The 16,143-nt window shown below is 26.5% G+C and overlaps 1 pseudogene; it reads left to right on the top strand.

Annotated features, from left to right (window-relative positions):
* The first annotated feature begins 299 nt into the window (after window positions 1-299).
* LOC132953368 (phospholipase B1, membrane-associated-like) lies at window positions 300-11,165 on the top strand (annotated as a pseudogene).
* Window positions 11,166-16,143: the final 4,978 nt, after the last annotated feature.

The raw sequence follows: 16,143 nt of genomic DNA, 5'->3' as shown, positions 1-16,143 counted from the left end.
CTGTATAATGTTAATATGTGTCGGTGAACGCTGACTGCCCACCCGCCAATTCCGGCGGCACGGCGGGCAAAGGACGCGCGCACAGGTGGTGGCCATCGGAAATAAAGATAAATACTCGTCGCCGTCGCTAAGGTCAGACGTGAACGCTACTGCCGCCGTGAACTTGCCACCACCGTCGTCGTGCCCGCGGGTATGTTAATACGACGACTAAGACGACTACGACGACGAAGAGGGCGGCGACGGAAACAACAAAATTACACCAATGTAATATTATTATATCATTAGGTAGGTATGTGTAGTATTTTTATTATTATCGAAAGAAACGCGGTTGGCGCTAGGCGGAACACGCGCGTACGTTAAATTATAATATTATATTATTTTACCGTTTTCGCACATTATTCTCATACCGGTGTATACATAGTAAATTACTATATTATCGATTGTAGTTAGTTGCATCTTAGTGATAGTCACTGCAGCAAGTCAATGTCGAAGCCGTTGTTTTAGTCCGAAAATACGAGAATCACACGTGCGGTCCAAACGAAACGAACGCGATGAGACGATTTTTCGAAAAAGGTGAGTGCCTTATTATTTATTATTTTTTTTTACTTTCTCGTACATTTTATAAGTTGTAGTTATTTACATATAAAAAAAAGTTAGATGAGTTTTACACAGTTGTAACGGTGTTTTTTCGACAATCATAATATTAACGATCATGTTACACGGTAGTAACGGTTATCAGAATTTCAAATAAAACAGATATTATCCGAATGTTAAACGGATTTAAGTTATTATATGCTATTATAATAGTAACATTGCGTGATTAAGGCATATTTTGTTATGTTTACTGTCTTTGTAAAAACTAGTAGATATACTTTTATAGTTTTATTATTTATTTTTAAATTACTTTTCCAATCAATTCTTGACTTTGGTATAACTATCCGACTATAAACTAGTATTATTAACTACAATTTATAATATCTTTAATAATACCTATGTATTTTTTTTATAAATATAAATTTTTTGGAATTAATAAAAAAATATTTAGTACAATTATATTTTTAATCAATATTATTAATTTATTGATATTACATTTTTATTGGTATTATCCGACATTTACATATGACATAATATCCCAGTTTAAATTAATTTGAAAGCTTGCAATAAATTAGAAATATTGACAGTAATCAGGAACGATTGATTGTAAAATATCATAATTTGAGCGACAACAATTTATTAAAAAAACATTCTACGGCTATATTTTTTTTTTGATTTCAAGTGTACCTCTTCAATATTAATACGTCAGCCAATATGTCTAGAAATAGTTCCCAATTTTGACAAATTTCATCAACGTTTTAAAATTTGAACCCTTTTAAAAAAATTATTTCACTTTATAGTAAAATTGTTTATTAATTTCAGTAAGAAGAACTTACGAAGAACATCATACCTATTCAATTTTTAAGCTATTTTATTTCAAAAAAACAATTTTGTCTAACATAAATTGAAAAAAAAACCATAATGTTGAATATTTTTAATAAATACAAGTACCTAGCTCAAAAAGAGGCAATATATAAAAATCAAAGAATTTATCATTTCAATAAAATACTAGTAGGTACAAATATTTGGAGACATTTTCAAGTCTATACAGTTTTCAGTTTTTGAATCACAAAACAAAAACAACATTTTAAATTCAATTCTTAGATAGGTAAAAGAATAAAAATATTGTATGGGACTTTAACAACAAAATAACTATTGAGTTTTAGCGATTTTAACAAGTTTTGTCAAATTGTTGATTCAAATGGTTTTTAACCCTATGATTCACAAATACATTTTTTTTGTCACATGTTATTTTATAGTTTGTTACGAGTATTATATTTTTTCAGTTTTCTAATAAACCTAGGGTGATGTAACAAAAAAACAAAATGTACAGCGTTATCAACATTTATTGTGATTTCGATAGAATCTGTAAAAAATCTCACAAAAAAATAACAAACAATAATGAAAACATGGTTTTGATGTTATACCACAGCGACTCGCGATTAATTATGAATTTGTGACTATGTATTTTTGACATTTTACAATTAGATTTATCAATAATAAAATCTTATGAGAAACCATGTTTCAAATTGTTTAGATATTTTGATCATAAACAAGAATGTTATCATACATACATAAGTTGAGGAAAATCTAAAAAATACTGAGAATTTCACAATTATCTATTAATAGCTCAAATTAACATCTAAAATATTTTTTAAAATTTTATTATATCTATCTTTAAAATATCAAGTCTACAGTTATTCAGTTTTGAGTTACAATATAAAAGAAAATCATTTTCTTGAAGACTGGTTTTTCATAAAAATTCCAGATATTTCGGAGTTTTGTTTTTATTTTGTAAAGTGCTGGGGAATTTCTATTTTTTTTAAATATCGCACAGAACCCAAAAAAGTATTATGAAATTATTTATTGAGAACCATTTAATATTTTACAAAAAATTATTATTATTTGAAATTGTTTATAAGAAAATATTATTGATTTTTACACAAAATCTAAAAAAAAAACGATTGAATTATTCTATGAAAATAAAACTGAAGTTTTAAATAATGTTATAATTAGATGGAATAGCAATTAGCGTGTGCTTTTTGTGGTGTTGTACCGTCACATTGACTTGGAAATCAAACTTTCAATCGCCGAAATGGGTACATCAGATATCTAATGATAATTTGACGGGTATACCAAAATCCGTTATACAGCTTCAAGATAGAATTTTGTATCCTACGAGACTTTTTTTACAAAACATGTTCAGCTCACAGCATCAAATCGACAAATCTCGGATGTTACAGGTTCGGATAAAGTTAATTTCATTCGGGATACGAGCACATCATCAATGGTGTATTTAGGCTTAACTCGTTCCTTGTTTTATTTTTCAGAGAACACAAGATCGACAACTGAAGTCATCCAAGTTTTTTTTGTAGTACCAATGGAACTAGATCTGAAACAAGGCCAACCTCTGTACATAAACTAAGACCAGGTGACTTTGATGTAATCGGCAGTGTCGGAGATTCTTTGACAGTCGGGACGGGAAGCTTTTCGTATTTTTTGCCACAATTAGTCGTCGATCATCGTGGATCATCGTGGACAGCTGGTATTATTTTTAATTAAGTATATAGAAACATAATATTATATTATGGAATAATTAATTATTGATTTATCTTACAAAGTTATTTAATTTATTGCAATAATTTTTATTATTAGGTGGACAAGGTACATGGAGAGAATTTTTAACTTTGCCAAATATTTTGAAAGTATTTAATCCAAAATTGATTGGCTATGCGTATGGCGATGCATTGGCTGAACAGCGTTTTTCTCAATTCAACGTAGCTGAAGTCGGTGCTCTCAGTAGAGACCTACCATTTATGACAAGAGAACTGGTGAAAAGAATGAAAATGGATAAGAGGGTTAATATAACCGAAGACTGGAAGGTAAGACTGAAATATATATTATTTTTTTTCATGATTAAATAAAAAAAATAACAACGACGATTTGTTTCAACAGTTAGTAACAATGATGATGACTTCGAATACCTTTTGCTTAGAACTGTGTTACGAAGATTATACTACGTATGCTGAAAAACATAAACGGGAAGTTTTAACAGCATTATTATACATAAAAGAAAATTTACCACGGACTATGGTCAACTTAATTTTAAGTCCAAGTAAATTAAATTGAATATTAAAAAAATATATAATTTTATTGAAACTAATCACATACAAAAAGGTACAAACATCTATGGGATCTTTCTTATCAAAAATAAATGTGCGTATAAACAAATTATTGTATTTGAATGTTAAACATTTATTTTATCCAAAATTTATTAACTTTTATATAACTTTTGAATCTTAAATAGCCATTAATTTAAATAACCATCAAAATTACAAAAAAATATTGTCTTAAATTACCAATATTTCCAGCGTGTTTATTCAAAATACTAAAGTGGGTAGAGATTTTATTAATTTCGTAATAGATTAGTTTTTGATATACTGGGTGATGGCAAACATTATACTTATACCTAGTAATCAAAATATTTCATTATATCAACTTCCAATAAATAAAAAAAAATTATTTAAGTTATAAACAGTAAGTTATGTTTCTGGAAATAGGTAGGTACCTATTTAAGTAAATAAATAATTAAATAATTAAAATTACCTAAATAAGTCATCATTAAAATTTCATACATTTACGGTTTACCTTCAATAAATGTATGCAATTTTAATGATGACCTATTCCGTAAAGAATTGTATAAGTATTTTCTAATAATATTTCAGCTTGCAGATAAAATATGATAAAATTAAACTTTGAAGGAGACCCATACACTAAAATTTAATGACTAAAAATGATAAATAAATTATTATTGTAATTTTAACTTCCTCGTTCCTACTATAGTAATGCACTCTAGTGGTGTAAAATAATAACTTTTGTTTAAATATACGTACCATACGTATGAAAGAATTCTAAACAAATAATAGCACTAAAATGTAAATGTATATTTTATGTTTAGTACCTATATTATATTATTAAACGGTGACTGATAGATTAAAATATTTTATTCAAGCTTTTGATATTTTGAATCTAAAATCCATCTAACATTAACAAATACTTTTTAACGATTGGGTAACATAATATGAATTGACACTTAAAATTCATCATAAAAGTATTTTCACCAATATACCCTGGAAATGATCTAGACAAATTTAAAACATGCAATTATCGAAATGATCAATATCGTTTATTGGCATACCTGTGATTTCCATAAAATTTAATATATATAATTATTATTTTATAGCCTTGAAATAAATTGTTTTTTAAATATTATATTTATTAATATAGGTAAGTACGTCTTATTGTATGTTAATCTACCCAGTAAAATGCTAAATAGGTACTTTAATATCTAATGATAATACATGAATAGTTCTTGGAATTGGTAACTTAACCTATCAACATTCGAATGTAATTGGTAACTTGATTATCGATGTCAAACTATATTAAAATAAGGTGCCAATATTATTGTTAGGTAGGTACCTAACAAATATTTTATATAAACCGCATAAGAATTTATGATTAAAATAATGATTAATGGGTATGTATGTTTGTAACTCTAGTATAACACTATAACTATATTTTTATTCCTTAATAAAGAAATAATGTAGTATGAAAAAAGTAATAATCTAAATATTGTTTATGTGTTTTATAGATTTAGAAATTTTACTTAAATTCACAAATCTGCCAAGAATTTGTTTTTTCACTCACATCCTAGAGTGTCCATGTTTGTATTCGATACAGTACAAACATAAATTGCCAGATTACATAAAAGTAATGAAACAGTTTCAAGAAGTCGAGAGAGAAATAGTAAGATTATTTTTATACAGTAACGTGCATGAATCTTAAATGTGATTTTTCATTTGAAGTTAACCACTAAATTTAATCAGTGTAATTTATGGTTCAAATATTCTAAAACTGAAGCTTTAGTTTATGAACTAAATAATCTAAATGTTTTATTTAAATGGTTGAAAAATATCAACATTTCCTGTTTTTTTTTATCCGTTTAATTAAAAAAAAATAATATATAAATCACAAATCACAATTAAAACGAAATTTATCCAAATCTTCACTTTTTTCGGCTAAACCAATCTTTTAAATTTCAAGGTACTAGATATCGACCCAATCCAACTAATGAATTACATTTTTAAGGTTAAGTCAACCGTCAACGATAGCGATCTGCAGTATGCAATGCAGACTGCGATAATTCTAATATTGTTGCTTCAAAATTAAATACATGTGATATTATAATTTTGAAGTTGCAAAAATTTTGATATAATTTCTAAATATAATTCTATATTATATTATTATAAAACCGTGTATTTCAGTTTATAAGTCTGTGCAGATATATAACGATTAGGATACAATAATTAGAAGGGATACATCAAATTGTTTTAAATTTTTGCATTTTTGCAAATTTTTTTCCTAATTTAAGCACTGCTTGTGTGGAGTGCACCTAGGTAACATTTAACAGTATTGAAGATAAACACGGACAGAAACAGTATTATAGGTGATGAAAAGTAATCATATTATTCATAAACTGACTATCACGTTTTAATTATACATCTGTATTCTGTAATCACAGTTTTAATTTTGTGTAGTATTAACCTAAGATACCTAAGATACTAAGGTATCTTATACAATATCTAGCCAGTAGTTATTTTAGAGGTTGTTTTTTTTAATATTGTTTTTTTTTACATAACCACGGAATCCGATTTCAATATTTCAAAAATTGTTTAAAAGTATATTTAGAAACTCGTGTGTCACGATCTAATAACAAGGTGGTTGATAGTGAGAAAGCTGACTGGTGCTAGGGGTTTGTTAATGATTGCACGGGGCATTGAGATTTGAGACATGTCCCTAATCTTGAAGCTTATTAAATATAGAAATCCTTTTTATTTAACTATTTTTTTAATAAAATAAATGTGAATGTATTATAAATACATCTTAAAAATATAAATATAATATTATAATCGGGCAGTCACTTGGATATAATGAATAAATAACTAAGACTGAAATTAGGATCAGATTTTTTTCCGTAGTTATCAATAAAACGCATCTATAGTGGGCAGCTAAGAAATAAGAGGGTTCTTAGTAGGTAAACCTAGTTTTTCATAGGAATCTTTGATCGACAGTCGATTTCATTAACTGGAAAAAATATTTTTTTTTTTATTAGAAATAAACAATCTATACAAGTAATGTACAATAAGTTTATGTGTTAAGAGAGTACATAACGTGAGAAATTTAATTATTAAGAAGCCACCCACTAGCAACACTTAGCATGAATTATGAAAAAATATTAAAATTCTATTAAAACATGCATATTTTAGCAAAATTTCCCTATACAATTTTACAACATTTATTTAACAATAAAAATACGTCATTTCCCAATTATCGTCTTTATCTTCATATACATAAATTTATTGTATAAAATATGAATATATTTTGTTTTTTATAGGTGGAAAATGAAGAAATGAAGAATAAAGATGATTTTACAGTTGTACTCCAAGAATTTACAGAAGATCTGCAATTCCCATTAAATAGGTTTAATACTACAGATACAACGTATTTGGCGAGCGATTGTTTCCATTTCAGTCAAAAAGGTTATGCCAGGGGTGAGAATGATTTAAAATCTTTGTTTAGGTATAAAAAAAATATTCAAAAATTTTTAATAAATTATCAAAATAGTAGGTATGGGTATTGATTAAAAAATAAAATGCAGAATTTATAATATTATAAATAGCTGTTCAATATTTAAGATTCTGAGAGGAGTTAGAAATATTAGTTTTACAACAATATTTTTTATTTGTTTGTCTGAAAACAATAAGCAGAAAAAATGATTTATTTTTCAATATGGTGAAGGTGGTTTGTAATAATCGATTTTTATCTAGTTTGTATTTACGAGTCAAAAATGCATGATTATATTCATCTGGTTTTCGACAAATTTATTTTTTTTGTTATTTGTTTTTAATAAACATTTAAAGTTCTACTTACTTTTTAAATTTTTGTTTCTATAAACTTTAATAAAAAATTGTTCCTAGTTAAAAAATAAAGAGTAATGGCCAATTTAATACACAATTCTAAAATAATCTTTCTTTTATAAGTGTGAAGTTAATGTTGACAAAACCAAGAAAATATGCAAATTATTTTTTGTCACCCCTGTACTGAAAGTTTAAATTTTGATTCCTGTTGAGGCGTTGGAAAACGACCTTTTCCCCTCCAGCGGATAGTAAATGCTTATTTCCGGCCTCACTTTCCGCCCCCTTGCCATACAATATAAAATTGTTAAGAACTCATGCATTTTTAATTTTAATACGTACCTAAATATTTAAAATGTAATACTTAAAAAATTCTTCATAAGTTGTTCATATAGCAATTTAAAAATATCGTATATACATAAATATAATTATTTGTACAAATGTTTGTAGTAAAAATGTTCAAAAAATTGGGTATTTAAATGAAAATTAACGGATTTTATTGAATATTATTATTTTCTGTACTTAATTTTTGAAAATATTAAACTAATTTTAAATGATTTATACCCCACAATTAATCATTCATAATATCATTCTACGGTCCATCAGTGTTGACTGGATATAAATTATAGGTTATATGCAATGTTTTTAGTGAAATTAATTCAACCTTTACCGAATGAAGAAAATACCAATAATTATTTACCATAAAATCGTTCGTATAAATTGATAATAATACACAAATCTAATTGTAAACAATGATTTTTAAATTTAATTTATGTTTGACACACACATTACAGTGACAAATCCAATGTCAAGGTACACTAGAAAACTACTATACCTAATATAGCAGAAAGAGTTTTCCAGTTTTTTTTGTCATTATTTTACGAGCTTCGACTAATAACATTGTTAATCTAAATATTATACTATTACAAGTTTGCATTTTTATATAACATACTACAAGATGTCAAGATTAAATAATTATTATTAAATATTATTTCTGACTTTAAAATATAACCTATAGGTAATACGTATTATATAAAATTAAGGATTTTTTCTCATGAAATAAATTATAGTTATATATTTAATACCTATTAAACTCCCGTTTAATGACCATAGAAATTCAACGATGCAATTTTGTAAGTTATAACTGACTTATAAGTTAAGATTAAAATTAATTAAATAGTTAACTATATAGGTACGTATTTTTTTTGTTGTCAAATCCTAGTCTGAGAATGACAAAATGAAACACTGATGCATTATATTTTAACATGGTTGTATTTCAGCTGCAAATGCATTATGGAACAATATGATGGAACCAGTTGGTCGCAAATCGACTAACTGGTCTAAAGAATTCGATCGATTTATGTGTCCAACAAAAGAAGTTCCATACGTTAGTACGTGGAAAAATAGCATAATATCATTGTGATTGGTTCTAACTTCTAAGTACGTTGTTTACACTTGAATATCTTTGATATGTATTACAGCAGTTTTGTATATTCTCACTTATGTATTATAGGTATATAATATTATGTATAAAATAGTGCTTATACGTTATAGTATTTGTTCACATTGCCTCATTTCGTTACCTATTATATTATCTTTTGATTTTCATCATATTGACAATATTGTAGGTCTCATAATTATGTATATAGTTTATCGATATAAACAATTAACAGTTACCTACATTTATATCATTTCAACTGTATATTATATTGTATATATTTAATAGCATAGCCCACTCATAACAATTTTCATATTAAGTAATTATATATTTTATTATTTTAAATTGCAAGCATATTTATAATTTTAATTTTCCGTAAATATGTACAGTTATATTTTAATAACTAGCCAATTTTATAGAAATCCGTGAAACTATTTATCGTTTAAATCATATTATACAGTAAGTACCTAACTATAATAGTTAATCTATGTTAACATAGGTGCGCCAGTAATTGCTAAAAGCCTTTACGACTTAGTACGTAGTTTAACATACTGTTACAAGTTTGCAACCATCATAATACATTGTAGTTTTCACAGTACACACGTTTAATTTTTTAATTATTAAGTCAACATAGTGTTGAGAAAAAAATGTAAAGTAATGATCAATGATATTATACCTATTTACCAATATGTTTCGTGTTTATTATAAATAATATGTATTGTGCATAGACTGATGCGACAGTTATAACATCACGTTAGTTTGTTTATTATTTACTAAATAGAATAGATATATATAAATAAATTTAGATAACAAATTAAGATCCATAATAATTAAAAAAATTATTTTTTGTTAAGTTTTTTTATTTGTTAAAGTTAAGTTTTTAGGTCTCAATGTTAATTTTTTTTTAAATATTATATAAATCACTAATCATAAGTTATTAATTATTTAAGAAATACATACTACAATAAAGTTAAGATTTAGTCATTCCAACTAAATCGAGTTAAGGTTATTAATATAATTACAAACCATTCTAGTATTTTTTATAAAATAAGTAATTTGTATTGTACATAATATCTTAATAATGTATTAGGTCTTAAAATATTTTATTCTGTAATTTTGTAAAATAAATTTAACTATTTAAAAAAATATATTAATTGAACCGATATAACAATATTTATTGAACTAGTAAAATTTAATTAGAAAAATTTACGACCTGTAATATAAGAATTGTATTGTAATAGTGTTTGACAATTTTAGTGCCTAATAACATAACTTTAATGTAGGTGCTTACCTATATTTGATCATAACTATAGTCTATATTATTATGAACTATTAAGTATTCATACTATATGACTAGTTCGTACTAGAAAAGTTATAATATTATATTATATGTTATAAGTTCTAAAAATAAGAGTCCATATATTAACACTGCTATTATAGTGTATACTATAAATGAAAACATAGTACTCCTAATATACATATTATTCATATATAACACCTATATATATAATATATGCATAAATATTTATAGTCTGATTTAATTTGCTTGCAGCTATTGCTTCTCACAATTTTATTTAACTTTATCTAACTATTAACTATGTACCATTTTAACAGTACAAATTAAAGTGATAAAATAATTGATTTTTAAGAAAGCTTAAATGCTGCTTGTGAAATATTTCATATAAATCTATTTTGTAGCAATTTATCAAGATAATGGATAACACGTATTAAATGTACTATTATACCACGCCCTATAACACAGTAGTTATACGTTATCAAAAACCATTCTAGTTGAAATTTATTCTAAGTCTATTTTTCTAAAACAAACCTTTCAAGAAATTTTGATATCACTTAGTTATTATGCCCAAACTCAATAACTAAAAAGCAAAATTACGATAGGTATTCAAATCAATAAATAGTAGGTACTTGTAGCAGTGCATAAATGTAACAAGATATTGTTACAGTAAAAAACTAGTAGGTGCCTACAATTAAATGCAGTATTGCACTAAAATTACCGAATATTAATTTTGTTTTTGTATGATTAATTAATATAAAATAAAATAATGTTTATTTTCTTATTTTACAATTAAATCATTAATAACTGTAAACTAAAAAAACTGACGTTTATTTTATTTTATATCTGTCACACGTTGGTGAAATTGTATTATTTATTAAATGAATAAAAATTTTAAATATAATTATCATGTACTGATAACTAGTTTTTTTTTATTGATCTTAAGCATCGGCCACTATGGCCATTCGCATTTTGTAGCGGGGTTACGAATCCTTGAGGACCACGTGTATGTGGGGCGATGACTTGTCACTAAATAGTAAATGCCCGAGTGGTCACCCATCCGGGAACTAGCGACGTCAGCCAATGCTTGACCTCAGAATACGTTAATGACTAAGGCCAACCACCTAGCTACACCAGGTCCCATTAGTACCTAACTAGTGTATAGTCATCTAAAATGTTCAAAACATTATACGTATTTTGAAAAATAATAAAGATGGTAATATAAGTGAATATATAAGTATATTATCATTTGACAAATCAACAAAATTGTATTCACTATATTCACATTGGGAAGGAAATAATAATTGCTTTATACGATTATAGTTTCAACTTGTACTAAGCAACGTGTATTAACGTCCCACTTATAAAATAGCAAAAAAAATCGAATATTTAAAAAAATAAACACTATAATAATCACAAATATGAAATAAGCACAATTATATAGCATAGGCTATAGAAGAGTATTAAAATACAATACCTACTTAATTACTTATATAATATAAATAATAATTCAATGGAAATATAATGGTGAATAATTTAAATTTAGAATAAATACTCTATTATAATTCACAATATCTATATATTAACATAGTATTGTATTATTAGCTAAAATATTCACACGTACAAATAAGATGCACATACAAATTATATTTATAATAGAAGGTTATATAATATTATAATATAGGTACCTATTTCCTTAATAACTGTGCATTAGCTAGATAGGTACAGTTTTGTAATTATACTTGTAAAAGTATAGATATCAATATTCATAAGGTTTTTAATACCAAAACCACATATTAAAATTATACTATCGTTATAAAAAAATTTCTGTTCTACGTGTTAACATAATTACAAAAAAAGTATTTTATTGCATTTTTTATATTGTTATTGAGTAGAGGTATAGATAATAATTAGTAATCATTCCCACTTAATATATTTATTTGATAATAAAATTAGTAAATAGATCATCTATGGTAACTTGAAGCATTTTCGATCACAGAAAACAATGATTATTTACCTAAATGTATCTGTTTTTTATTTTTTGGCCTTCTATCAACAAACGCGTTCTACCAGCCGTAAATGGTATAGGTACACGGATTTTACAGGGAAATACACGGGCTTTACAAATTTTAATGTCTTGATTACCTTGATTATCACAAGATAATATTACTACGTGGTTTATTCCATTAATTAACTTATTACTTTCGACAATAATACTTTGTAAAAAGCACATATTGTATGTGCATGATACATCATGTTGTATGGCACTCTTTTGGTCATAAGTATATATACTGAGAAAACAACTAGTTTTTACTAATAAAAATGATTGTAAAACAAAAAGAATTTGTGGTGTAATAAATATGGAAGTGAGATGAATAATTACATTCGTAAGGACAGCGGATATAAAAGAAGCGTTTTACGTTACAAAATATATGTAAATTACGACAATTAATGTCTTGAAGCTTAAGGTTTTAATATTGGTTATTGAAACACACTGATTTTTTAATGGTAATATTATTCTGTATGGTACTTACTACTTTTTTGATTAGGAAGTATAGTGTTTTTACATGTATAATCTTTTCCATTTTAGTAGACAATCGATTCTTCTATTACACGTAATATCCATATCGTTCCAGCACATATGGTCATCACCCACAAGTGGATACACCGGCTTCATTGGAGTTAGAAAATACTACGAAAAGTACAAACTTTGAGCACGTCATCGGCTACTTACATGTAGCGGATTCAATATATTGGTCCAATACATATCTAAACAGCGACCACTACTCCTTAGTAAACCTCATACCCACACGTACGATAGAACCGAAAGAGCTGAATAAGGTGACGATGACATGATGTGCAGTACATAATCTGTATGAGGAGTTCCAGATACACAATTTATAGGAAGCTGGTTGGTAATCACTCCTTCCCACTTCTACGTGAATCATGAGGGATTCACTTGGCTCCACAACCAACCATAGAATGCTACGAATTTGATGGTCGGTGGGGGGGGACGGGTTGTTTAGGTGAGTGTCCTATCTGACCCGTCCACATCCATCTACCCGTCCACCTCCTTCCTCTTACCGATTTGCATTAAATATTTTCTGGTCCAACTATTATCACCCGACCATAAATTACCGGGTTTGGAGCCGACGGCAGCTCTAACGAATTCCAATTCCAAAAAGATGGGTAAGTGGGTACCGTTCTGCTGTAGATTAGGTGTCCAGAAAGGGCCACTGTAATGGATGTATTAAATTTTAATTCAATGATATAAAATTATTTATACGAATAACGATTCTGAGCGATGTGGTCTGTCAGCCTATATACTGAGTACCTATGTATTGTTTAAGATATTGTTGCTATTAAAACTACTTAATTATTTTCCGAAAAAAATGCATTTTAAAATGTATTGTGTTAATAAAACATAATAATATCGTAAACTTTAAAAGTTTCAAGTACCCGTGAATAATATTTTTAAATTACAAACAATTAGTAAAATTGTTATTCTCCGTTTATATATCTAATTTCAGGTACCCTTCGTTTTTACCGAATGAACTATATCCCGAATGGTATTTTTCCAGAAAATCCGAAACTCCGAAATCTTTTTTCCCGAACTCATTTTTCCCGACGGTCATTGTTCCCGAGATAAAAAATTTCAAAATTGAATTTAAGAGCGTTTTACATGATATACATATTATATTTTATACCTATAACTAAAATACAGCTTTTGCTATACATTCAAATCCATCAATGATTTTTTTTTCATGCAATAAAGATAGCATTTACAAAAAAAGTACGGGTATCTTGCCTTTATCGCACTTTACAGTAGCTACAATAACGACATGTGCCTATATAACTTCGCTACATGAACATTTATTTTAAATGATTTGTATTTTGTATCGATATCACCACACTGTTGTAATCGTTGTAACTGTAGAGTCACGTATTATTTGCTTGCTATCGCCCTTTATTATACACTTATACTTCCATTTTCAATTATCCATAAAATTAGTGTTTTATTGTAAATTATATAGCAAAATTATTTTTATTTTATTTTACTTTACCGCATCATGGCTGAAATTAAAATGTTGGGTGAATATTTTGAAAAAAATTATATTATTGGAGTAATAGCTTGAGGAACAGAAGAGGGATTGTTCCACGTTATCCACCAGACATTTGGAATCAACACCGAACAGCTCTAACTGGTTCATATAAAACAAATGTAAGCGAGGGGTGGCATAATCGCTTCCAACTCGTTATTGTAAAACGTTATCCTGACCTTTACTCAGTTCTCAGTGAGTTCCAAAAAAGACAAACTAATATAGAGATAATGATCTCGGAGCTGAGTCTAGGTCTCTAGGACGGAAAATAAGAGCTCAGCCAAAGTTACAATTTTGAGGGCAATCGCACATAATATTGTTTTGTAAAAATGTATTGTATGTAATAAATAATATATTATTCATTTTATTTTTATAATATAAAAAATAAAATTATGTAATTATTTATTTTTATTATTTTAAATAAAGCCATAAAGGCCTTGATAACATAGGTTATCACATTACAGCATTTATTATAATAATTATTAAGCATATGTGTTCTAAATTAATATTGATTTTATTAATTCACTTTTATTTTATACATAATATATTATTATAATTTATCAATTTTAATATCGATTCGGGGAAAAAGGTTTAGGGTTTACGGACTTTCAAAAAAAATACCATTCCGGAAAAAGTTCTTTCGGAAATTCTGAATTTTGCTTTGGGAAAAATACCAGTAACCCTAATTTTATCCAAATTTGAATACAAAATTCTTATAAAAAAAATGTATTTTTAATATTTTTAAACTGCTATTATAACAACTTATAAAGAACCTGCTTTTATCACATTTTCAAGCGTTTTGGCCTAAAGAAAAATTATTTTAGTGACATTTATAGAAAATATTTTAATAGTTTGAAAATCTAGTTAATTTTATAATATTATGTAACAACAAAATTTTTATTGAACCATGGTCATATAAAATATTATAATAGTATTGTTAGAAGGTGAATTTCTTACAACTATTATTGACAATAAATGTAGACGTATTTGTGATATTATTATAATATAATATAGTATTAATATAAAGACTAAAGTATTCTAAAATAAAACAAACGAACATTTTGAGGGTTTAGCACCATTAAATTCTAGAAACATCGCCACTCACCCTCGCCCCATATAAAAAATTTTATTTGTGTAACAATATTAATTGCTTTAAATAGTCTTTAATTTTGCTTGTACTTTTTGAGGTTTGGCCCTTACCTTAAAAATGTATAATGTCTACAATATAATTTAGGTAGTTTATCACTGTACAACACTAACATAATATTTAAAAAAACCGTATGCTGTTTATTTTTTTTACTTAAAAATTTAAATATATTTAATAATAATTGGTTGATTATAATTATTTAAAAATAAGCACTGAGAGAGACTCCGAACTCATAACAAATAATAACATGTTATCTAACATAAATTTCAGTTGTAAAATTCAGAAAGTACTCCACAATATGAACTTCAACACATAATACAAAAATAAATAATATCGTGTTTTTAAGCCTTGAAAATATCTTATATAGTTTTGAAGAACCCGAGCTCCTCTACTGTCTGTTGTTAAGTTGGGATAACTCAATGTTTACTGACTTATAATTGGTATAAATATCCACTCAGCTATAATTCTTTTATACTTTATCAGTTTTATATATAATATTATATAATGTATATATTTAGTTAATAATTAATACAGTACCTAATATGTCCTCGTACCTATGTAGATGCTTATATATTATTAAAATATTATATTTGCAA

The sequence above is a fragment of the Metopolophium dirhodum genome, unplaced genomic scaffold, assembly GCF_019925205.1.
Source record: "Metopolophium dirhodum isolate CAU unplaced genomic scaffold, ASM1992520v1 scaffold2, whole genome shotgun sequence".
In the NCBI taxonomy this organism is placed as follows: Eukaryota; Metazoa; Arthropoda; class Insecta; order Hemiptera; family Aphididae; genus Metopolophium; species Metopolophium dirhodum.
Note: the sequence above shows the minus strand (reverse complement) of the source record. Positions and strands in the feature narration are given on the sequence as shown.